Genomic DNA, 25,394 nt, shown 5'->3' on the forward strand with positions numbered 1-25,394 from the left:
TAACACAGCCTTACCCCTGCAGAACATTTACAAGTGATCTTTAATGCCTACAAAGGAGAGACTCCTTTTTTCAGGAGCATTTATATTTACAGAGACAAATCTGGGGAACACATCAAAAAGACTGAATGACTTCATGTGATGAGACTGTAAGACACAAAATGGGTCCAACAGCCCATTACCAAGGACCACCCAGCTTCAGCCTGAAGAACGTAGAAATCAGTCATCATTAAACATTCAAGGTTATAAAATTTCTTGTGTAAGACAGTTGGGAGCGCTTCTTTGGGAAAAATCAATTGATGAGAGATCTCCTTGGGTGAGAATAGATGGACTTGTGAGTGAAGACCACAGCCATCCCCAAGCCACCAGAGCAAGCACTAACCCAGTGGCTGGGACACCACCAGCAAACTGGCCTGGACCATGGCTGCTCAGTGGAGCTGGCTGCCCCGGTAGCTTTCCAGAGAGGTTTTGCTGAGCTCTGCATCAGTGCAGTTACGATGTTATTTCTGGATTTTGAGACTTAAAAGTTTCTGGTAGCAGTACAGACACAGCCAAAGTGGAAAGGATTTCTACTAAATACAGATTTTCTGCTCCTCAGTTGGAGAATCTGAGACACTGGATTTAAAGGATGCCTATCTTCACAAATGCCTTTGTATCTTTTTCTAGCTTTGTTTAAGAAAAAAATTAAGGAGGAGTAATTAATTTATCTAAGTAGAAATGAAGGGCACTTGAGCAGTTCAGCTGCCTTCTGTTTTCTTCTCCTCTTTATTGGGGTTCATCTGCAAAATTTAGATTCTCAGCAGGTGATTCCTTACACAGAAAAATAATTTGAAGTATCTTCCTCAGACCAGAGGCTTCAAAGCTTTCCATTTTCCTGCTCAGAGGGCATGGAAGAGCTTCCAATTTTGTGCAGGCTCAGTGCAACTGCAGTAACATTTTAAAACGGCTTGTACAAGGAACTGGTGAGCACAAAGATGCAGCTGTAATCACTGCACTCAGATCAGAAGTATTTCACTACCACCTCTTTTGAACCACTGCCAAATGTTGTCTTCTCAAAATAATTTATTTCCTTAAACACATTAAGATGTAGAATATGTATTTATTACAGAGATCACATACATGCACACTGGATACAGCTGCAAGCTCATCCAAACACAAAAGCATTTCCAACCACCAGCATGCACAGATCATCTCAGCCCCACACAAGCCTGAAGGCGATGTGTTGCTGTCAGACTGTCAAATCATCATTTCCCTCTTGTTTTTCTTCGTCAGTACTGTCTGTTACTGCCTGAAGGCTTGACTTTCCAAGGTCATGAGCAGCCAGTATTCATATACCTGTAAAGGATCTAAGACAGCAGAGCAAACTCAGCATGAACACACACACACACACTCAAAACTCAGTCTTGTTTAACTGAAGCTCAAAGGACACAGATCTCCTCTTGATCAGTTTCCTGAGACTGGTGCAATCCACCACTACGATCTCCATGAATTGTGATTCTTCAGAGTATGAGGTCTGCAACCAGTCTCCAGAATGAGCTATGGAACACCTACTATAAACAAACCAACTTTGAGACTACTACAAAAAATAACCTATAATTTGGGGAATCAGACCATTCTGTGAAACCTAAGAAAATTCCTAGTGATCCTCCCTCCCAGGAGAGAGTAACACTGAGAAGTCACGGAACTGCCTAGTGATTCCTTGCATCTGGAGAGCATTTCTGTCCTCAGCTACTAAGCCAAGAGTAAAAAATTGGTAAGGCCAGAACTTTGCTAGTATGATGCCTCCCTTTCCGTGCGAAGACTCATGGTTTTTTTCTTCCTTCTGTTCTTTGCTTTACTTTTTCACAAGTGCAATTTTCTTCTCTTAATCCCTCACTTCACTGGGTAATGGCATTTTCAGTGAGTACTGGTGCTCATGGTATAATTTCCATGACCAAGGAACCCCAGGGGTGCTAAGCTACCAAAAGACACATCAAAGTCAGTGGCCCCTACAAGAATATTCTATGTAAACCTGCATCTGCAAAAGGATGTATACTGTATTATTCCCACCACACTGGAGTGCTTCCATTCCCACTCAGGAGTGCAGATGAAGGTTCTTTTTTCCCACCATCAGCTCTGTCTGTCACAAGGAGTTACCCAGGGAGGACAGCTGATGTGCACTGCTGGGGGACTGCCACGCTTCAGTGCAGAAGTAGCCAGAACAATTTCTGTATGTTGTTTATAGCTCAACTTATTATGTACTCTAAGGTGACTGAGGGCTGAAAATATGGCAAAATTATATGGTAAAAAATATGGTAAAATATCCCTCCTAATGTAAAGATGAAGATCACTGCAACTGGTGGCAAGGAGTAATACCTGTGCTCAAACTCCTCTGGCTTCCAGCTTGCCTGATGTGTATATGGCACCCAGCTCACAGCATCACCTCCAGTGGAAAGAAGAAAAGCATCTGTGACTGGGTCTGGGAAGAGAAGGACCATTGTGCAGGCCTGGGTTCAAAATCCACCCAAATTAACGGGAAGCAGGTTTTCATGCAGCCTGCTGTACTCATGGTGTAAAGACATCCTCATCACCATGGGATGCTTAGCTCTAGGCTCCCTCAATCTCTGCCATGTATACCTTAACTGCTTTATTGTAGCAGGAGGAGCTATGCAAGCAGGAGAGTGAAAAATCATCCCTACTTAAAATAAACACAGGAGAAAAACTGAGAAGTGAAGAATGGTGAGAGTCTGCTCACAGTCATTAAGAGGTAAAGCTCCTCTCCCAGAGCATGTCCAAAGTGCTTTTCCCTGCTGGCCATGTGAGAGGAGATACTTGTAAAACTATTTGTTTTTCTGCAAACTCTTACTCTCCATGTGAGGTCTGGAGGGGAGACTGGGATCTGCCACGCTCAGCATAATGCTGCAGAGACCCACGCTCCTGGACGGCTCGTTCTGCTCTGATGCTGCACACAGGTTCTCCCCTTACTGCTGGTACTGTTACACTCTGAATTTATATAACCCAAGACCACTCCATTGTGTTTATTTCTCATAAACCATCAGGCGCCAGAATGCAGCTTCTCGGACCATACAATGAAACCACTTTCAGAGCATTATTGTAGCATGTGGGAGGCAAATGTTTAAAATCCCTCAAAGGAATGATTCAGACTAAAAACCTCTTTTGCCATATACTTAGGAATCCACTTCTACAAAGTATATTTCTCTTTATGAACAACTGAGAAATCAAACTGCCTGAGTTACTGCCTCTGATCAACCATTCCTTCTTGACAACACCCACATCAAATCAAGGACATCAGTTAATACCTACTTAAACAGTATCTTCCTGTGTGCATTTCACTACCACTGACAGTATAAATATCCCATTTCAAATGGAGCTGCTCCCTTTTGCTCTCACTGCTCTGGCTCCTCTCTTTGCAAAACTACAGCCAACAGACAATACCACTTGTACCAGCTATTTATGGAAGATACCAGGCTGCTCTTTAAGAGCCAGTAAAATCTGCTCTGGGGCAAACTGCATCTGAGATCAGAACCCAGCTGCCGGGCTCTGCAGCAGAAGACACTCCTCACCATGTAAACAGAAAGGACATATAAAAGGTGAGTGGCAGGCAGGAAGAATTAATGTTCTTATTTTATAGACTGGAAACTGAGGGATGGATTGAGCAGTCCCAGGGCATAGATGGCTCCTCTGGCAGAGCTCTTAAGTGAAGCCCCTTAGGGTTTAGCTCAGTGTACAACAAAACCACTCAATTTTCCATGGTACATCCTCTCATTTTCTAATTCTTCATCAAAACATTATTCTCTACCTGCTACTCCTCTGCTTCTGTGTGCAGGGTGCTACTCTCCCCTCAAAACTCAACCTACTTGGGACTCCTCATCCACTACAGACCCAGTGGTCACTATGGAAACCACTGTTCCAGAATTTCTCCTTCCCCACACACCAATTTGGTATCACCACATGGTCAGTGGAGAGCAAACACACATTTCATGTGCATTGACATGGTTAAAGCAGGAGTTAATTGCTACGAGAAAATATTGGCTTCTTGCCCATTGCAACCTGAAAGGCAAATGACCTGGTATTTCATTTCAGCCATTTTCATTGCAGGAGTGGCAGATATTTAAATCACCTGAGTCCATTTGTTTGCCTGTGACCAACACAGTCCTTATCAGCTTTCTGACAGGATACTCAGATGTTTTTTCCAATATTGATGGAAGCATTTGAGAGAATTTCTACAATAACGAAGGGGCAGAAGTCTAAACTCAAGCCAAGGGTTACAAAGAGTCCAAAGCTGAAGTTCTTCTATGGGAGAAATAATTCATATTTACACTAAAAATTGTCACCAGATTTTAAAGCTGTTTTACAAAAGAAAGCAGATCATTGACCCCGTACAACCAATTGCAAGGCTACAAACATCTGCCACTTTAACAGAAATGAGTGGAAATCAACAGTGCTTGAGTTCATCTCCCTGGACTCATCTTTGCTTTGTGTTTGCATTTGCTTGGATAAAAATCAGCATTTCTTTACGGGCATTTTGGGAGAGATTGAGCACTAAAACTATTTGGTTTGTATGACTCAGTTTTGGAGAGGTGATAAAACATGGGATGGAAGAGAATAAGCCTAGTCTTTTAGTTGTTACCAACAGCTAGGTGTTTGATAAATTTATTGTGCAGATCTAGTGGCTTCCTGTGGCCATTTAGCATCAAATCCTGCTTTGAGGGAATGGTGTTTTTATACCATCAGGCAGCTGGTGTCCTGCCAAATGAATCTCAGGAAAACCCTTGGGATCTGTTCAGGGTACTTTTCTAAGAATGCAAATATGCACCCTTGGTTTGCTGTGACAATCACAGATTTCTTGTCACGGGTTGTCAATGTTGTACCAAGAGTACAGACAAAATATCATAGCAAAACAAATCAGAAATAAACAAACCAACTAATCTGGATTCTAAAAGGATGTAAGCTCATATGCTGCCAGTTTCCAAGCTGAAATATTCAAGTAGAAAGGGAAAATAAAAATCCCTGAGCTTTAGAGAATTGCGGCTGTTTTTAAGCCAGAGTGAGGAACTGCAGTTCCCAGGCCAGCTTAGTAATTGAATTGATCATCTGCATATTCTTCAATAAAATCTAAGGAATGAAAGCATACAGTCTAATACATGGATGGATAAATTGTAGTTTTGGGGCATGTATTATCTAATAAAGTGCTCTGAACCAGTCCGGTTTATAACAAATATTCATGCAATTCTGCCTAACATCTGTAAGCATGTCATATTGATTTGCACATGTGAAACAGCACAAAGAGCATAACTCGCCTCATAAAATTGAAATAAATTACTGTTCTCCTTAGAAAATACGAATGTTCTGAAAGAGTCTGACAGTAGGTTACGAAGAACAAACTTCCATATGTGTCTTACAGTTATGCATTTGTTTTCCACAAAAACTGATGCTCAGAGAGAGTCTGCAGGGTATTGGCAACATCTGTGTTACAAACAACACATTTTAAGTTTCATTCAGGCTTTTCATTCGGGGTAAACTCATCCTCCCCAGCCAGCAGTTTTGAAGACTCACAAACATCCTTCAGATTGAAGATGTGCCTATCTGCTGCCACAGCCACCTCTGGATATTGGCCCCTTCTGGTCTGATTCCCTTTATTATGTTAATGGATTTTCTAACTCCCCTTAAAGTCAGAGAAATATGGTTTGAGCAGAAACCATATGCCCTGGGTTTTGTGGAGACAACCTAGATCCTGTTATTCAATCCATCTCCCACTCACATATGAAGTCTCTGAACTTTACTCCCACCCCAATCAATGATTTTCACCTCCATTGCCCCAGGCCTCCTAGATTCCATGATCAGTTATTATTATACCTCTCAGAAACCACAGAAAAACAACCATCACTTTTAAGACCATACCGATATTATTTTAATCTCAGTCCTGCCTCTCTGTAGGGTGACACACCTTTTCTTTCCATTTCCTTTGATTTTCTCTACAGCTGGAAAGCCTTTTTTACTTGTTTTAATTACCTGTAATAGACTTAAATCTCTCAGGAGACTGTCAGCTGTCACTTTATCTGATGTTTCCTGATCTTTAAGACGTACATTTCTTCATAGAAAAGTTCTGGATTTTTTTTACCTTCTTCAGGGGAAATCAGGGCAATAATTGCAAGTCCTGATTGTCTAATAACTTTATAGAACTGTATTCTCATAGCCAATGACTCTGTTGCTTACTCCTGGCACTGTCATCCCTTTTACCCTCCTTTCCCCCTAGGAATTTTGACCCTCTTACCTCACCCATTCAAGTAAGCTCACAATTGCATGCAGTGTTAACCTCCCAACTTTACCCCTCTGTACTCTGCTGCAGATTGCTATGGGCCCTCCCACAAGCCTATTTCCAAGCCTTATGTTACTGTGCAAACGTTTCCATAGCATCTCAGTGCTCACGGCCAATTCCCAAGCTGCATCAGACACATTCCCTCACCCCCTGAATCACCTGACAGCAATTTTCTTCAAAACAAGCACTTTCTGCCTCCTTCCCATTTATCATCCTCCCTCCCTGCATTTATCCTTTTCCACTTGCTTTCATTTACCCCTGTGCCTTCACGCAGCCATGGAGATGATGGCTCCTTCTGCAGCTTCTCCCCACATTTCCCACTGTCAGGCTCCTGCCAGCACTGATGGCTTTGCAAACAGCTGCTGAGGGAGAACTCAACCCACCAACAACCACCTCCTACCTGTCAGGGTCTCTCCAAGGGCCAGCACTTTACCCAGCACCATTGCTTATTGAACTGATGTAATGCCATTGGGGGAAGACTCAATTACTTAGGAATCCCAGGAACCTGGGCTCGCTGCAGTCCTGTTTGGTTCAGAAAAGCACTGCTAAATGATAAACTGCCTGGACATCACAGGATTTTGCTGCTAACTCACCTGCCAGAGTTAAAAGCACATTTTCTAGTGAAGATGCAGCCTGTGAAATGCAGTAATAATACATAACATTTCATATCTTGCCTGAAGAAAAAAAATAAAATTAATTGTGAAGATACAGTATTTCAGGCTAACCTGAAGCGGAGTGTTCAGTTTATCTTACTTCCTTTTATAAAAGCAAATGAATATTGGAGCAGGAGCTTCTCCAGTTGGTTTCTGGGGCTTGTTTGGAAATCACTGTTGCCAGTGATTTTTAAAGATTAAAATGTTACTTCAAGACTCAACATTGAAAAACAGAATTTTGAAAATAGTGAGAGAAAACAGCTAGAGTTTGCCAAAAGTATTTCAATTTTTCAACCATGACTAACTAAGTTTACAGATATCTCTCCTCTTCCAAGCTGGTTCCTCATCTAAAGATCCAACAAACATATATCTGAAAGAATGCACATAGTGCTATTTGTTCAGAATATACATATTTTTAAATTCCTTTTAATATCTCTTTCTTGGAGAATTTCCACCCATAATCCAGCATGAAGGAGGTCTCAAAAAATTTCTGGCTCATTTTCCACATGTATAAAATGACAGTGCAGCCATCACACCCCATCCACCCCACTCCTACTCCAGAGCTGTGGAGTCTGCAGGATGTGCTCTCACAGCCATGCACGGAAGCAGTAAATCACGGCCTTGCTTGAGGAGCGTGTTTTAAACCAGCACAATTACTGCTGTCTGCACCAATTCGGAAAAGTCCTCCACGGGTTTAGGCATGTTCCATATCACAGCAGCACTTCAACATACACTTCCTCTAAACAAGTATTTATATCCCACTGAAGGCTGTAGGATGCACACATAAGCTTATCAGCAGTCCCAAACCAGGAGCACAGGGTAAGGTTTAAAAACTACATTCCACACAACAAAAAAATTCTTCTCTAAACTCTACTTTCCATCTGTCCCCTTGCATTGTGCCAGTGGAGAGAACAGCAATGGAGATTTCCTGAAACTGAGCATAGATCCCCCAGTCTAGCTGTCCCTGGGGGACAAAATTATGGGGGACCCAGAGAAAGAGTCCATGCTCACTTCCATCAAGGTACATAACTGAAAAGGTCATCTCTTCAACAAATTCTTCATAGATTTTGTCATGGCAAATGACCATTAGCCTTGTGATTTCTTTAAAAATTATTTTGATACCCTGATCTAAAAGAACTAAAGAGCTGAATCTTGCTACCAGAGCTTCAGCCAACTCCTTAACAAGCAAAAGACAAATTTCGTTCTCACCTATCCCAGAGAAAAGCTTCCACACCTTGGCTATCAGTAAAGATAATCTGAATGCACAGATCATAGGATCCACTTCATCCACAGACCATTCATCCACTTGTCCAGTTTCAATCTGTTAGCCAATCTGGTAACCAGTACAGGGATGACTCTCCCAAACTCAAGAATTTCTCATCCCATTAATAGACTCATTTCTCTTCAGCTTCTGCCTCCTTCAGCGTCAAAGTTTAAAGCAATATTTGGTGAGAATGTTATTGTGAACCTTTCTACATCTACTCTGAACTGTTGTAGGGAACTATCAAACCCTTGCTACATAATAATAAAAATTGCAGTTTGATGTGTTTACATCAACTGAAATGTCATCACCAACACCAGTAATGCCTTGCTCAAAGGAATCTGGGCCCGATCCCAGGTCTGTCTGGGACCTGGATAGTAGAGCAAAAAGACCTCTCCCCACTGTGCTCAGTACAGTCCCACTGTTGCTGGTACTGTAACAACTAGGACTTTATAAATGTCTTTGTTTCCAAGCACAGATGTAGTCCAGTGATCACAGCAAGAGCAGGATAATTCACATCAGCATTCATTCCCACCCACCACAGTATGGTCCTGGGAAGTCACATAGCTAAACCTGTAAAAGCATTTCTGAAGGCAGAAAAAGCAGAGGATGTGGACAAACTCTCCTGGTATCTAAAAGAGAGAAGAAAGGGTTACTACTGGTTGTATTTCTGTTCTGTAATTTTTTTTTTTTCATATCAAAGTATGCAAAAGGGAAAAAAAAGGGAAAAAAAAAAAAAGAAGAAATCCCAATGAGGCACAGAGTTGACTTATGCTCAGGAAGAAGTCGATGGGCACGTGCAGAAAGGGCCCCACAAAGCTGTGCACACTCTGCTCCAGCCTGGGAGAAGCCATGTCCCCAGCCCCTTTGCTCTGTGTCCACAGAAGACACAGAGCACCCAGACAGAGGTTGCCAGAGCCACCCCTTTACGTCCCAGGGTCAAGTTTCCCTCTGCACAGAAAGATTATTTACAGGGTGGCTTAGGTGTGCCTTGTGCCTGACAGTTAAAAATGGGAAGCCCCATCCCAGGGGAACTTACAGCCCTTATTAGACATAACACAGTGAGAGGGTACAATAAACACAGGGAAGAGGGTCAGGGTGAGATGGTGAGATGCTGCCTATATGCCCTGTCATCTCTTTTATTCTTCCTGTTAAACACTGTGAGGGCTCTGCATCTCTGTTCATTTTTGCAAAAGTCCTGCCGGTTTGTTACACTGCAGCTGCTCTGGGATGGCACAGCCCTGGCTGGGATGGGTTCCACAGCTTCTCCAGGCCAAGCTGAACCCTCCACCCTGGAGCTAACAGCCCTTTTGAAGAGTTGTAAAGTCCATGAAATCCCTCCTGGCCAATTATCCTTCCCTCCACTAGGCCACAGTGCTGAACATGCAGGTCCTGCTCCATCCTGCCAACAAGGAAAATTGGCTGCTCTTGGCAGTCCAACCATTTCCAATGGGGAAAATGGGGACAGCATTTAGTCCCTAAACTGGCATGGAGAAATCATGGGGCTCATCAGGACTGCTGGAGGAGGCAAAGAGACACGTGAGTTACATAGACCCCAAGTCACTACAGCCTTGTCCCCACACCCAACACACTACACACTGTTACTAGCAGGGGGACAGAGTGGCAGCACTGAGAACAGAAACAGGGTCTGTCTGCTGGCTTGCTGACAGCCAGCACGGTGCATCTGGGATGCTGCATCCTGCTGGGGAGAGGTGAGGGTCACCCTGTGCTGCAGGCTCTGTCCTCTGGCTCTGCCACATCGGCTCTGTCTCGTTGGCTGCCTCGCAGCTGGAGGAGCTGCCACAGCAGAAAAGCTGCCCTGTCTGCATAGAAGTGAACAGGGACTGCCACCATGGCCCAGATCTGCAGGAGTGGTGATAAATGACAACTTTGCTACCCACTGCATTTCAGTGACTTGTCCTGCCAGAAGCATTTCACTCAGGTCTGTCGAAGCTGCTGCAGTCGCCTGTGCTCTCACAGGCTCAGGCAATGCCACATCTTTCCTGAGTGAGTTTTGGAGTACTTTGAAAATTCGTATCTGTGAGCAACAGGAAGCAAACATAATTTAGTAAGGAAACAAACAACAAGATAGCTGCTGGGTTCACTTTTACATCTACAACAAACAAAACATCTATGGGGTTACCAGAATTTTTAACCATAGGAGAAGCTGCTCACACAGTGGTTTTGCTGGGGCACAGACAGCTGCAGCACCTATGGGTGCAAGTTAGAGGGACAGTGTGGCTTGTGTGCCTGCCTCACCCTGCCCACTGCACTGTCAGGAGCTCCCTAAAGGCTGTGATTACAAGATGTCATCCTTCAGCTCTGTCCTCAGGAGGAGTCACCTCTACATTCATGTCATCCTGTCAATAGTTACCCATGCCCCAAAACCCAGTTTTGGGAGGTGAGTCCCAGCTCTGGGTGTCAGGGTGGCCCTTTCCAGAAGCACCAGTACTATGTCAGGGTTCATGGTCCATTTGAAATTAGCCATCCCAAAGTAACCTCCAGAGTCTATTTTCTGCACCTCTCAGCCCTCTGGGAAACCCTCTTCTCCCCAGAAATTTGACATTTTTTAATCTTGGCTTGTTTTCCAGGTCAGCAGCCTTATTCTCCAGCACTCCCAGCCATTCAGCAAAGGCGTGTCAAATGCTGTCACTGTCTCTGTGCCTGTCTGCCATCCTGCTGAGCATGCCTGCTCCATGGGCAGCTGGAGGCACAGCCTGGGAGACAGCTCCTTTGACAGCAGCTACATATGCACTCAGGGTATGCTCTGCCACTGTGGTACCTGCCAAAACACCTCAAAGCCATTACCAGCACACATATTGCTGGTCCCAGAAACTGGCAGGGGGGGTATGATTCAAGGAACAGGAAACCAGGCATGGCCAGGATTAGCCACTGAGCCCTGCAGGCTCCATCCGTTTACCTCCCTGGCCATCCTGGTGCCGTGCCCGTGGCCGTGTCTTGCCTGCCTCACTGCACAGCCACCTCTGCTTTGCTAGAGACTGCAGCCCTCACAGCTGAATTCAAGGCTGGGCAATCCAGCACCATCAAGGAAAAGGATCAGCATGGTGCCAGGCAACACTCACTGCAAAAAATTGACACTGCTGCAATGAGAGCACCCAAACCTCAGCCTGCCAGATCTGAGGCAGTGCTGCACTGGGATTCACTGCTTTCTCAAAACTGCAAAAAAAGGTATTTTGGCCTAAATTAATTGTAGTTAGCACTGTTGCCATTAGCCCAGGCAAATCTCATTGGGTCAAGCCATCTAACTCTGCCCTGTTGTAGATTTGGGGCACTCTCCTGCCCCCAGAACTTCTTGGGTAATTAAAACAGGGTCACTTTTTCCCAAAAAAAAGAACAAGGCGCCTGTGAATTCATGTGCCTAAGCGCCTCCCATCATCAAACTTCATTCCCACCCTAGACCGAAAGCACAGCTTAGGCTACAATTCAAAGCAAGGACCATTTCTGTCTCGCAGCAGCTCAGCAGCATCATCAGTTTTCCCCGTGCACATAGGAGTGTAAATGCTCATAACTATTCAGCTGGTTCTGTGGTTTTACATTGAAAATATGTTGCTATGGAGAGCACAGCACAGGAACGTGCAGCTACCACAAGGCACCATGACACAAGCAGCCCACAGCTTCTGCTGATATTTTCAGGCTCTCTGCTGCCATCCCCACAAAGGCTGAAAATAGACTTAAAGCTCAAATGAAGCATCTGTAATACTTCATTTCTGCCTATCCCTCCCCAAGGCACTGAGACTTTTCACAAAAATCCTACCAAGCATCCCACATACGCTCTGACGTCACCTTGCCGATTTCTAATTCCTCACTGCACACATGCCTCGAAAAGGAAATTCCCTCCAGCCCCATTTTCATTCTATGTCCTACGTCTGGGAAGCAGGTTTCCCTCTGGAGCCACCCTTCTGCCAGTACCCAGAGGGGCTGTTCAGTCCTTATTACTTTTTAGCCACAATAGAAAGCAAATCCCTTGTGCTGCTCCACCTTGCTGCTCTGCTGACTGGGAAGGATCTGATTTCTGTCATTTAAAGCTGACCTTGGGAAAGGTCATTCAGCAGCAGCAAACTGATCTGCAAATTCAGTGCAGGAAAAACCTGCCCAAGCTGTTGAAACCCCAGTCTTCACAGTGTCCAGAATGCATGGGCTGGGTGTTGAAGGATGCTGAGCATTTCCTGATCTCACTGACCTGATGAGACTTGGGAGTGCTCAGCCAAGGCAATGCAGACTTGAGCCCACAGCACCGTGAATGAAGGATACCTTTAGGGTTTTTCTTTTTTATGAATTTTTAAAGTATCTGAAATACTGTTTGTTTTCTTTCTCATACTCTGTAGGAATTGATAAATCCTCAACTGCACTATAAACATGCAGTCATCAGCCCTTGATTTCTAAAAATGTGTTTGTATTAAGCTATGAAATTATTTACAGTGGCCATAAACATCCTCCCAGCATCTGGCAGCTGAGAGAGGGCCTTGGAACTCACTAATTTATGTACATTGTAAACCACTTTCTAATAAATAAATAAGCTCTTAATATCTCACCCACAAGAAGAGGCACATTGCATACAATACTATATTTAGGGGTCCTTTGGAGGTCAAGGATTCAGCAGCTAAATTTCTCTGAGGATCTTTCTTTGGTGACTGTTTATGCCCAAATGAATTGTCAGCTGAATGTCTCTATTTTGAAATAGGTTTAAAATTCTCACATTGCTTTGAATGTTGGAGAAGTAGCTGCTTGTTCCTCCTTTTGCCTGAACCAGGGTCAGATTCTGATCTCAGGGGCCCAAAGGGGCATTTAAATACCCAAGTAAATGCTTGCTGATCCTTTAGTAGTGACCTTCCTTGGAGGGACTACAGATACTCCAAGGCTGGTTCCTGGGGCGGGGATGCTCTCCAGGCCAAGAGGATGCCCAATGCCAGAGCTTGTAAAGAAAGGAGAAGGTCGGGACACCCTCCCTCCCGGATGAGCATCCTGCAGCCCATTACCCTGCCAGTAATGTGAAGGGGGCAGAAGGGAAAACAAGTACCTCACACATCCCATCGGCTGCTGTGCAAAGGAAGAGCCATGTTAGGGCCCCTCATGGCTGCTGAGAGTACTTAAACTGATGGAAAAGGGATTTTCAACTCCTGTGAAATCCATTGAGGTGCCCTTAAGGACAAAGGAGGGTGAGTGGCTGGTTCAAAGCAATCCTTGGTTGAAAACAATACTGTCAAATCAAAATCTGTGTTTTGTACAAAGTAATAATAGTCTTTTTACAAAACAACATAAAAAAGGACTGCTTCACTTTCTGCCACTGCAGAAAGTTTTCACATACTGCTTCACTTATATAAAAATACAAACCAAGCTCTCCCCTAGTTGCAACCAGTGCTAGTTAAATGAAAACATTAGCTGGCAAACAGGAGAAAAAAAAAATGTTTCACTCACTCCCCCTGCCCTAGACATGGAAGAGAGGAAAGAATGAATCAACTATTAAAAATCAATTTTGTTTTAGTCATGTGAGGTACTCAGGGACAGCTAGAGAGCTGAATGAAGAACTTTGAAGTAGGAACCCCAATGTAACCAGGTCCTACTGCATCACCAGTGCTCTGTGGACAAGCTCCATGTAAGAGTCTAGTTATTCCATTTATCTACATTTGCAGATGGCTTCAGAGATCTGTCACCAACTGTAGAGTCCCTCTCCTCTCCCCTGCAGCCCCCATCTGCTCTGCTGGAAAAGATGAAGCTGCACCAAGACAAAGCTGGACCATGCAGAGTCCCCCACCGTGCACAGCATGGGCACTTGGCACCCTTCCTTTTCGGTGGCACAGCCAACCCCTGGGGTGCCCTGAGGAATCTGTGCCTGCAGCAGAGTCGTGATGGTCTCTGATGTCTTCCCAAGCACCCAGGGGCAAAAGAACCAAGTCACAAGGATGCTGGTAGCAGCCCCAGTGGGCCAAAAAGACATAACCAGAATGTAAAATTGCTTTTACAGATGTGCCCTGGTTCCTGTGAGTTGTCTCCCACATGTGTCCCCCTGTCCAGTCAGTGCAGAAGCTCTGCAGAAACTTTTCTCAAACAAAGTGACCTACACCTTGCTATATTTTTTTTTCTTATAGATAGTAATTTCCAGTCAGCAATGGACTATTTCAGTAAAACTAAGCAGAATCCACTGTTTTCTTAAGAAAGATAAACAAAAGGTAAATGCAATGGGATTGCTGCTGGTCTTCAGCAGAAAACCATGTGATTTTGCACATCCTTATTGCAGTAGTTGAAGCAGCACACACTGCTTGCTGTTGATCAGTGTTGTAACACTGTTCCCTTCACCCCAAACAGGAACTTAGCCCTACAGTTTTGAAACTATGCATGGACAGCCTGAATAAATCTCATCACTGAAGGTTTCCTGACATTCCTGCTGAATATCCCATCCTATTAGTCAATGTCAGGCCCTGGGCAACATGAAAAATTGCAGAAATCCATCCTGGCTGTCATTGGAAATCAAAGGTCAACCTCAAAAACTGAGAGACTCCTTCCAGATTTGGAAAGCATTCATATTTCAAGATTACAAAGTGCAATTGTCAAAGCCCTGCACGTTCATGTGAAACAGGAAGGAAAAATAGGACCCCGGACAATAGGACCCTGGAGGAGTGGTGGAGGGATCAGGCTTTTCCCAGGAAGCAGTTTGCCAAAATGTTAAAATAGAAGCTATTTACACAATAGGTTGGAAAATGTTAACAGCCAAAAACATGTTAGACAACAGGATTTCAGATTACAAACACTGGGCAGGTTGTCCCGTGAGGGAGCTCTAACAAAATATATGGATTCTCCAAACTAAGCAAAATGAGTGTTTTCTGTAATGGCCCTTTTGGTGGCATTTCTACTTCTGCTTTTGCTGTTAAGGTTCCCTGCACTCCACACCCACAATCATCTGCTTCCATCTCATCACATTCTCTGTCTCTCACTCCTCCTGATCCCACCCCTGCCCAAAGCTTCCCTCCCACTACATCTATAGCCATCAACTGCACCATGTGAACAGGGTGTGAAGTAATTGTGCTTGAGAATAAGGGGCAGAAAGTCAGGCTCCCCAGTTTCTATTCCTGTCCCTCGTCCTCCCCAAAGAGCCTTCAGGAGGTCTTTTAATCCCAGTGATCTGCGATTTGAGTTCTCCTCCTGCAAACTGCTTGTGATGCTGTGAATACCCTCTGGTGTCTACAGGGAGTGAGGTCCTGGAGCCCGCAGTGACAGATCCCACACTTGTCTTGCTAAATGTTGAAAGGCTTTAGGTGTTAAAAGGGAGAAAAGGCCCTTTTAAGCATTTCTCTGGGGAGCAGATGGCCACCAGCTGACCTTCTCCTGGAAATCTGTGTAGTTTTAAATGGGAAACACAGCCTATGAAATTTTAAATACATCTATTGTAGTCTGCACAGTCACTGACAATCCACAAGTGACAGTTACAATCCACCCCGTCCTTGCTGTTCCAGCAGCCTTCCTGAGGCTGAGCATGAAAGGCTTTCAACATAACTGTGAGCCTTCCCAGGGGTGCAGGGGATTCCTAGTTCCTGCTTTTGGAGGAAATGCTGGGATCATCTTTCCCTTCTCAGCCAGCTCTTTGCTTTGAAGTTTCTACAATGACCAAATTTGTCATCACCATCCAACGGCTAAGCAAAATCAACAGAGACTTCATGTCTGATGGCTCAAACACTCAGACCTGAGCCGCAGCTTTCAGCAGAGGTACCTCCTGGCTGCCCAAAGAGATAAGCACACTCCTGCTCAGAGAAGATGATGCTGACAGACAGACAGAGAAAACGACACTTGGCATAGCTTTTAAGTGCTTCTTCATTAAGGGCATCTACCATCCTATACTGCAACACTGCCAGAGTGATTCCCAACATGGGACTCTACTGTGATCATACCTCAACGTTCTCCTGGCAGTTCACTTAACAATAGATGATGGACTTCATGCAGGCAGGCAGAGTTATGGGGTTGAATCTTCTGCCCTCCTTAAAAATAAACAGAGTAGCTATGATCTACAAAACTCTAGGATGCCTAAAATTCAAGCATATCAGGTCCTGCTCTGATTTTTACTCCCTGCATTGCATGTGTTCAGTTGAAAATGTTTCATCCCATGCCTGAAGGTGAGCAGGGTGAAGGGAGGACACAGACTGTAAGACATTTGTCTTCACACTTGCTCCTGCTGTAGGAGCCACCCAGAGGGGAGCCTAAGTATTTCCATGTGGCTCCATCTCTGTCCAGGCTCTCCTGGCAGTGCTGGGTATCTCTCTTCCTGGGGAGGAGGGGGAAGAAGGAAAGAACCACAAGAACATGCCAATGCATGTCCAGGGGGAGAAATCAAGAGGTATTTAAGTGTACAAGAGACTTGCCACACTTCCTTTTACACAGAAGTTGCATCTTGTGCTTGTGCAACACTGGAAAGCACGGCACCAGGAGAACAGTCCCAAGACAGCAGGAACAACAACAAATTCCCTCTTCTCCTTTTTTCATATGCTCAAAATATTTTAAATACATAACTTATGAGAGCTAAACTCCTTCCTTCACAGTTTTACTTCACTTTCAACATGGTAATTCTCTGTTTTTCACAGAAGCAGAGATGAAGCCCATTCTCCTGTTTTATTTTTATTTTCTGTATATGCTGAAGGTACCAGTTGACCTCCTCCTCCCTTTTAGGGACTGAACAGTGGGGAAAGCTGACAGTCTCTTTCAGCTGCAGCATCTCTTCTGAGATGTAATGCCCAGGTGGACAGTGAAGAGTGGACAGCTTCCTCTCACGATTCTCTGAAGATTTTCTACAATTCCTGCTTGCTGTCCACATGTGATCTGCAGTCCTAGGTGAATTCCCTTTTCAGCTGGATGCACTGTGTTACTTCAGTATAGCACTATCTAGACAACTGAAAAAAGCGCAAACAATTTAATGTATTACTTTCCCCTTGTTTTTTATGGAAATGGTCAAAGTCTGGAAGATTTCTGATCTCTGTGCAGCGTTTCGAGTACTTTGTTTGTTTGTTTTTATATTTACACACATACATATATACATAAAGAGAAAGCACTGTAAAAATTTCTAGAGAGAGCTTCAAAAAGCCGTTATTTTCAGCTAGTCAGAGGTTTTGTCTCACCATCATGATTTCTACAAGATTCAGTAACTTATCTTAATTCAGACCATTCTGTGAATAAAATAGTCACTGTCCTACCAGACAGAAAGCAGATACTCTCCTGCCTCCCCTTGTAAAGCAACCAACAAGTCTCAGGAACAAGGAGCAGCAGTTTTTAAATGCAACAGAACCATTCCTTTCACCCGCTGAACTCCATCCAGCCTCAACACTTCCCAAAACTGAAAAAAAAAACCATGACACTGCAAAATGTCTTACATAAATTTTGCTGTCCCAGGAGCCTCCACAGCCAATCCAAAGGGTCAAAGTGCTTAAAGAGACCGGATTCTTAAGGGATTTCCAGCTCCCACTTTCCGATCTCAGCGATTACACAGAAAACCACCAGCATCACCCTTGACAGGTCCCCACCACCACAGCCGTTAAATGTTCAAACTTTTTTGAGTGCCTTAGCCTCTTGCAGAAATCTTGGTGAAGTCTGGATAGGAAAAAGCCAGCCAGCAGAACAGCATAAAAACAACCCTAATCTATTCAACTTAAATTTTAATTTTTTTTTAAGAACATTTTCTAGCATTTTTCCACTACATACAGGAGATTACAGAAGCAAAACTTCTTGATCGCTGCATACGTGGACAAGAGAGGAAACCCATGTGCATTCCCAAGTCTTGAAGCCACCAACAAAACAACATCTTCAGCACTAAGATGAAGCCCTGCTCAGTGCTGGCTGGCTGGGCACTGGCAGCTCAGCAAGGGTCACTCCAAGAAACATACAACGTGGAACAAGGAAATTTTTCCCTCAGCACTTGGCAGAGCAGTATACTAGCTATCTAAACTTAGACAATAAATACAGAACAAATGAACTGCTCCTGCTCCCCTGGAATTCCAGAGGTCTCCTGGGAGGCCGCTGTGCTCTGTGCCGCAGTGCCAGGGCAGGCGGGGATGCACCCTGTGGGGGGAGCTGGGCACCCCAGCACACGGATGCTTTTCTCCTCTGCGCTCACATCGACTTGTGGGTGGGAGCTCCAAGAGTGCGTGCTTCCTGCTGATATTTCTGCTTCTCCCAGTTTCTATCAGGGCCAGGAATAACAGGAGAGCAGGCTGTCCCCCAGCCCCTCCTCTTCTGGTCCTGGACATGGCCAGCAGTATGAAGAGTGGGGGCTGAGGAGCACGCTTCAGTTACAGAAGCAAATGTTTTTTGGTGCCTCTGGATGTTCCAAGTTAAGCTCGGATCATACTGCAGTTAGCTTCCATGCTATCCAAATTACTCCAGGAGGGCCTAATCCTGATGAATAGCTGGGTAGCTATTAAAATTGTTTTCCTTGAACAGCTAAATGGAAATGCAAGGGCTTGACGCTTGAGCTAACATTTAAAATGGGTTCAGGTAATCAAAACACCAGATCAGAAAGCACTGGGGGTTTTGGAGGAGCTGAGATTCAATTCAGCTTTGAACCTTTAGCTTATTATAGCAAACAATTCCCACCCCCAACAACTGAAACTAGCTATGGCTCCTTGCAGAGACTGATTGGACCTGATCACGTGGGCTCACACTTGCTGTTTATACCCCTTACGCCAACAGTGCTTCTCGTGCAACCCAACACCATCTGTCATTCTGTCGTGTCACCTCGGGATGCTGCTTGGGAACAAACACGTCACTGGTCATCTCTCACTGGCGACATCTGAGATGCCAGGATCGCTATCGCTGCCTTCTCTCTGTCTGGGCAGCAAACACCCCACACAAATTTAGAGCAACAAACAGCATGAAGGCAGCTCCAGTGCCTGCAAATTATTTTTCTGCATCCATGGCCAAGCTGCAAACCAGTATCAGAGAATGACTGGTAAATGTGATGTTCTGTGTAGAGGACATAGGTAGCTTTTCACTGCCACACACCAGCAGCACAGATACACACAACAGCAATGGATTATATATATGAAATTTTTCTACTGTGCTAACTTGCTCCAGGAGCTCTGGCATGAGTAATGGTGGGAATATCAGTGAGGAGCTGCTGAGGAATGGAAGAACATGCAGTAGGAAACAGCTTGTGGATGGAGTGCCCATGGATCTTGCATCCTGCTCTCATTCCCATCCTCGACCTGATGCTTATGTATGTGAGAACAGGCCCATAAAGAGAGAGCCCCTGACTGTTCAGAGTGGGAGGATGAATAGAGAGACAGTGACCTCAGAGGAGCTAATTTCCTGAGCACGGCAGAGCCGCCAGCTCCCCAAGAGGAGCTTCTCCCCCATTACCACAGTGCTGGAGCAGCAGGTGGGACAGGCAGCTCCAGCAAGCTGAGCAGGCACCAAGACATGTGCCTGTGCATGTTTCTGTCCAGAAAAGCTGTAACTAGAAGAATCTGACTTACTATGTCGACACAGATGAAGGAAGAACAGAAGCACAGTTTGGGCATTCCAAGCAAGTAAACTGGCCTGAATACTCCTGTGCGTGGAGGCAGCTATGCTGTGTGAGGAAAAGTCATCAGGTGCTGAGCCTCACCAGTCTGGTTTCCTTAGCAGGCTGCGAGCAAACTATAAAGGATTCCTCTCCAAGTCACATCCCTACAAGGAAGCCTGCATTAAAAAAAGAAAAATGAGGAAGAAACCATGCTTTGAGCTCAGACATTGCACACTTCACTAATTGCAGCTATTCTTAAAAACACTATCGTGGGCCCAGTGTGACTGCAGAGGCAGGAGATCAGTAGAGCTCCATTGTGGCAGCCCTGGGTCGCTACGGAGAGGACACCATGCTAACTGCTCTCCTGAGAGGACAAGGGGCAAGGCTTGCTTCCATAACCATAGCCGTGTAAAACAATTTGGGATGAACTGTGGCCCCTCAATGCTCATTTCAAAACACCTGCTGTTGTGTAGCATGAGGACAGCAGCAGTACTGCAGGGGCTGGACACAAGTAATGCAGGAGTTAACTGAGAGCAGAGGGATAAGAGCCCCAGAAAGAATGTCGATAACATTTGCATAGACCTGATATATGAACAAGAGCTGTGACTCAGTCTTCACCTAGGGACCAAAGATGATGCAAAGATGCACTAAAAGTTTCTCACTTCTCCTTATTTAACCTTTGTTCACTGCATCAGGACAGTGCACAGCAGCTAAGGGTGTTCTGTGTGCCCAAGGGAAACAAAGCCCAAGCACTATGTGGGGCTCTCCGGGATGTAGTAGGAAATTTGGAAGCCATGTAGTGTATCCCATTAGGTTGCAGAGCACTGTGCAGAGGCCTTTGGTACCTAATGCCGTCTATGGGAATGCAGCTCCTCTTTCCAGCTTGGTGGCATGAGACACTCCACACCTTTCTGAGAGCCCCCAGAAGTCCCGAGGGCTCTCTGATGTTAAGCCACAGGTCAGACATAGCGAAGCAAGGAAGGATTTTTCAGTTTTCCCTGCTCAAGAGCTGCTGGGGCAGCCCCACGCCACAGCCCATCACCCCCACAGCTCCCTGAGGGACACGCTGAGTGCCCACAGCCAGCACGGCAGCCCCCATCGGCAGCGGGGCCACCCAGCTGTGGCACACGGCCCGGGCACGCCGTGGCCTGGGGGAGCATACGGCTCAAGCCCGTCGCGTAGCCCGATGTTCAATGAGACTCGACAGGTCCCACCGAGGTCTGCACGCGGAGAAAGAGCCCGAGGCCCCCAAGCTGGCGACACCGCCTCGGCTCTGCTCGGCCCCAGCGCGCCCGGGGCACGCGGGATGCAGCATTTGGATCATCTCACAGCAGCTGGCAGGGACCCAACGGCGTGAGCATCATCCCGTCTGCAGGAGCACGGGGCTGCCTCCCAGCGCACTTTTACCCTTGGAGTGTGGCGGGGGGAAGGGCGACGCACACGCAGGGACATTCTTCACTTGTCACCCCCAGCCTCAGGCTATTTCTTTCTTTGCAATCACCTAAGGGTGAGGAAGAGTTGAAAAACATCACACTGACAGGGCTGTCGGAGCTGCGGATATAGGGCCTTCCGCTCCACGCCAAGCAAACCTTCTGGAATGGTTTGGACACGATAGGTAAACAGTGTTGGGCTTGCTCAGCAGGGAGACATTTGTATTTAGATGTTATAGATAAGTGGTGCATATTTGAGACATCTGAAAGTTATTATTCCAGGCAGTTTCTAAACAGAGAATCGCAGTTGCATAGCCCCTTAACTCCGAGCTGACAGGCAGGATAATGATTTAAATTATTGTTAAACATAGGCTCTGTTTTAAGTGGATGGAATTCAACAACATGGTAGGTTTAGGGGAGTGGGGGTGTATTACAAAACACAACATTTCCAGTTTCTGGAGCACTGATCCACGGGAGCTTCTCCGCCAACACCAAGCATCGCTATTCATGCTATGAAAATGGCAGCTGTAGAGATCCTCAAAAGGCAACATCATTCAGCTGACTTCTGGCTCATTATCACTCCCCCTAATTGCAACAACATCGATGAAGGGAAATGCCTTTATGAAAGCAAAACATAGCATTTTTCAGACTGTAAAACAGAGTTCAGGAGTGAATCATAAATATTTTTTTTAATAATGCTTTTAAGTGATTTATGCTTCCTGGAGTTCAATAGGGTTACGTTTATTATGTTATCACTCTGTTTTTAGCTAAGAGTATCCTGATTTGTTCTCCATTATAAGGCATTTGAAGCTCAGCTATTAGGCTGTACTAAGTCAGTGTCCTACAGTTGTCTCATCTGTGAAGAATTTATTTTCCAGTGTTTTCAGGTGGGGCTGGTTGGCTCCCCCAGGTCCCCTCCGTGGCTCAGCTACTACCATCAGAGAAAGCTTTTGGTCCCCACCATAAGCTGCTTTCTGACATGCCAAAGGTTAAGTGTGACAGCAAACACTGGCTCCACACTGCAGCCTTTACACAGGCAAAGCTCCAGCAAAAAAACAAACCCATCTCTTATGGGGGAAAAAAGAAAGGGAAGGAGGAATTCATTTCTTGCTTATTCAGCATCTGATTGTGTGTCTGTGTCACGAGCGAGCTCCCAGGCAGCATCTCCAACCTACAGCACCTCATTTCCCAGATGGGTAATTCACAGTAATGCAGACAAGAGGGTCTCATCTCTGCTCCTAGCATGAAGATGCAATTGGGCCTAAAACAAAAGCAATCCCACCTTGCCACTTAAGGGAAATTACATGGCTGATTAATAATGGATGAGCCTCACAAAGGCCACCCATTCTGCTCAGTGTGCCAGCATCTTATCCTAATTCTTCTCATCAATAAAGCCTAGAGTTGTTTGGAAACTTCACGAGAAATTGAGTTCACTCACCTAAGCTTTAATAACCATCGTGTCCAGCAGGGCAGCAGCAGCCCAGTGCAGCCTTTGGCATGTGCAACACAATATAAAAATCAAATCACGAAACGGTAACTCAGAAACACACTCACAAGGCACACGAGTCAAATCAAGATGAGGCACTTCTGTCAGACCAGCAGCTTGGCCTGCCCACTTTAGCATGTAAGGAGTCCAACAACTCAGAAGATTTGAAACCCACAGTCCCCTGTCAGGGAGAAAAGCAGTATCTCCATCCTGAAAAATGAATGCACTTTTGTGATGTGTCTCAGGAAAATGAGAAATCTGAGCCTGAATGAGGAGCTGAATCCTTTACCACTAAAACTAAGGATGGTTTTTTGTCCCTCCCTGCTAACCACTAGTTATTGATCTGATGTACTCACACCAGTGTGTAAAGGCTTTCTCCGGCAGGCAGTGCTTGGTTGCTTTTCCCGCAAAATTAAATCCTAATAAATATCCTTCCCTCATAAAAATAGTGGACTGATCTCTCTCTGAGCATTGTTTTTCTGTTTACATTTTAAAAAAAACTATTATAGAGCTTGGTAGGAAACAAACAAGCAAGCAAAAACCCCAAGTGGGTATTAAAGCTACCAGTGCCCTATTTGAAGAAGCCAAGAGAGACACAAAAGGAAACTGCTGCCATCATATGGAAATGCTTCCTTAGCCCTCAAGCTGGACATTGAATTTGTGCAGTGATGAACCCCACAGGACCAGCTCAGGGGTCTCACCTGCTCCTTCCTGCAGCCCTTGCAGCTCCTGCTCAGCTGACAGCACAGCCTTCAGAACAAGGAGAGGTAGAAAGGCGACTGGAAGCAGGATTTCCTCCTGCCAGAGGCTCTGTATAAGGGAATGGAAGCTTCCAGGTGCCTCCAAACCCCTCCTGGCCACAGCCCAGCCCAACAAAACAGACTGACAGCACTCCACCCCTTCAATGGTCAGCCCAAGCAGTCCTGGCCTCTATACACAAAATTTGAGAGACAAAGATGTATTGGAGACAATAAATGAATGATAAGGGCCCCAAAGAGAGTACTTCCTACTTACTTTTCATTCTGATGTACTTTTAATAACTTCAGATAAGCTACTCATTTAAATAGTTGAACCCCAAAGGACTCCACACCCATCTATGTGAAACATCTCAGGGCAGTCCACTTTGGCAGAGGATCAGTGCTTAGATAGGATAGTTCTAAAAACTCATTACCTAACTCTCATTTCCTGGTATACACTGATAAAGCCACTGTGCCCAATCGCCACCTGTGAACCACAACTTCTTAGTCTCCAGAGTAATAAATCCTTATAGGTTCTGTAGTCATCTTTATGCTGTAGAACTAGCGTGGACTCAACTCTCTAATGATGGGAAACTGCAACACTAAAACTGTTGCGGGACACTCTCTGGTGTCACCTTTGCCACCTGGGGCATCAAATGCCAGAACAATAGACAGGTCTGCAGTCAAAATTACTGCAGCCTCCACTGCTCTGCTCCACCTCAGTCAGAAAAAGGATATTAAATATGGAGACAGGGTTGCAATCAGCCTTTCTGAGGAAATAATAACCTGGGAAATTCTGACTCATGCTGATTTGTGATCAAGGACTGTGACTGAGATACCAAAAAAAGGAACTGAATCAGATTTTCATGGCTGTGTCAGAATGAATTAATTCTCATCATATAACTGGAAGAGATTTAACATCACAGAAGCATTTTGAGAATGACAGGAGGATATGGAGGCTGTGGTAAAGAAGAAAACATGATTATTGTTCTGTATAGACTGACAGTGAGGAAAGATAAAAAAGAACTAAATATACCATAAAATAATAGCTTGGTCAGAGAGTTGCCAACAGAACATCCTGGGGAGGGGACAGCAGTTGCAAACATCTGGCACTCCTGGTGCAAAAACGCCCTAGACAATGCTTATGACAGAATAACCAGCAGTGAAACATCTCCAGGAGAGACAGCAAAGTTATCTTTAAGTCTGCCCAGAACAGTCTGAGAATCTCCTTGCAGTCACTACTGGGTTTCACCCTTCAGCTAAAGATATGAGAGGTGGCTGCCTGGCCTTTTCCAGTAGCCACCATTCACTCCGTGTCTGTCTCAGAGAGAGGTTAAATTTTTTTTTTCTCACTTACGTGGTTGTCAGCAAAACTCCTAAAGTAAATCTGATGTCAGCTGATCTCACTCTGAATCTAGCTAAACCAGTGTCAGGCTATTTCAATTCTAAACGCTTGCCCATAGCAACTATTCAGGTTAGCATAGCTAGTTCTTTTTAAAGTCACGTTTGCTATTGATTTGAATTAATCTTCCAGGTTGCCCATTGTAACTAAACCCTCTGCTGGAAAAATAACTGCATTCAGTGCATATTTTAGAGATGGTTGCTTGGGTTTTTTTCTCAGCCAAGCAAGCTAGATATGCTGCTAAGTGGAAGATCAGACTCTAAAGTCCAACTCTATAGACAGGAGTTTATCTGGCAGCAAATTCCACAGACACAGATGAAGGAGTGTGAAATCCCCACTGCAAAGCACAAACAAAGGAGTATCTCTCATCTCTCCTCATAGACTGCTTGCCTTCATCCAAATAAATCCTCTGATAGTTAGTTCTGTCAATACTTGCTATTAGCAAAAAAACTTCTATAACAAATAAATTATACGATAAAAAGAACCATTGCATGAAGAGGAACAGGTGTTATCAAGAGCAGAACAGAGAACCATCAATCTAATTCAGGATGTAAGAAACAAATCTGACTCAGATTCTTTCCCCAGTGTTGTTTTCTCCTGTATCTTCAT

At 44.9% G+C, this 25,394-nt stretch overlaps 1 protein-coding gene across 4 annotated transcripts in view; it reads right to left on the reverse strand.

Moving 5' to 3' along the window:
- Window positions 1–25,394, reverse strand: part of NEURL1 (neuralized E3 ubiquitin protein ligase 1) — a 145,263-nt gene that overhangs the window by 20,228 nt on the left and 99,641 nt on the right. The window lies entirely within an intron of this gene.

Source organism: Corvus cornix, chromosome 6 (genome assembly GCF_000738735.6).
Source record: "Corvus cornix cornix isolate S_Up_H32 chromosome 6, ASM73873v5, whole genome shotgun sequence".
NCBI lineage: Eukaryota > Metazoa > Chordata > Aves > Passeriformes > Corvidae > Corvus > Corvus cornix.